The 499-nt window shown below is 50.9% G+C and overlaps 1 long non-coding RNA gene across 1 annotated transcript; it reads left to right on the top strand.

Annotated features, from left to right (window-relative positions):
• On the top strand, positions 1-426 carry LOC107734893 (uncharacterized). The gene is made up of 2 exons (XR_001639205.1): positions 1-36; positions 118-426. It is a non-coding gene; the product is annotated as an uncharacterized LOC107734893 (long non-coding RNA).
• The last annotated feature ends 73 nt before the right edge of the window (positions 427-499 follow it).

Raw genomic sequence — 499 nt, 5'->3', positions numbered from 1 at the left:
CCTCGAGCAACCCAAGACCCCTACAGTAACCCTCAGGTGAGAGAGTCTGTGTTCAAGAGGAGTCCTCCACAAACACCCTTCTACCCCAGCTACCCACAGCCACGCTCTCCTCCCCAGGTCACCACAAGACCCCCGGGAAACTGGCCTCTGCCCCCAGCTGTGACGCACTACGAGTTCCCCAACCCTGCTAACTACATGCAGGCCCGTGACGGCAGCGATGCAGCGAACAAAGGCAGCCCTACTCAAATGCCATCCATGCTTGGTGCCGCCCAGTGGACAACGAAAGAAATGACTTTGCTGTGAGTCCGGCTGCTTTTGTATTTTCAATTTCAGCCCCCCCGCAGCCTTGGGCGTTCACTGTATTTGTAAATTTTATTTTTGGCAACAAACTGTCATATTTTTAGGCAGTGATGTCATGGGTTGCCAGTTGGGGCCAAATGAGACGTGTCAAGATTTTTTTTTTTTTTTGTAAAGTTTGCCTTTTTAATACACTCGGCAT

This window comes from Sinocyclocheilus rhinocerous, unplaced genomic scaffold, assembly GCF_001515625.1.
Source record: "Sinocyclocheilus rhinocerous isolate Xijiao unplaced genomic scaffold, SAMN03320098_v1.1 C35487384, whole genome shotgun sequence".
NCBI lineage: Eukaryota > Metazoa > Chordata > Actinopteri > Cypriniformes > Cyprinidae > Sinocyclocheilus > Sinocyclocheilus rhinocerous.
This window is presented reverse-complemented; position numbering and strand designations above follow the sequence as displayed.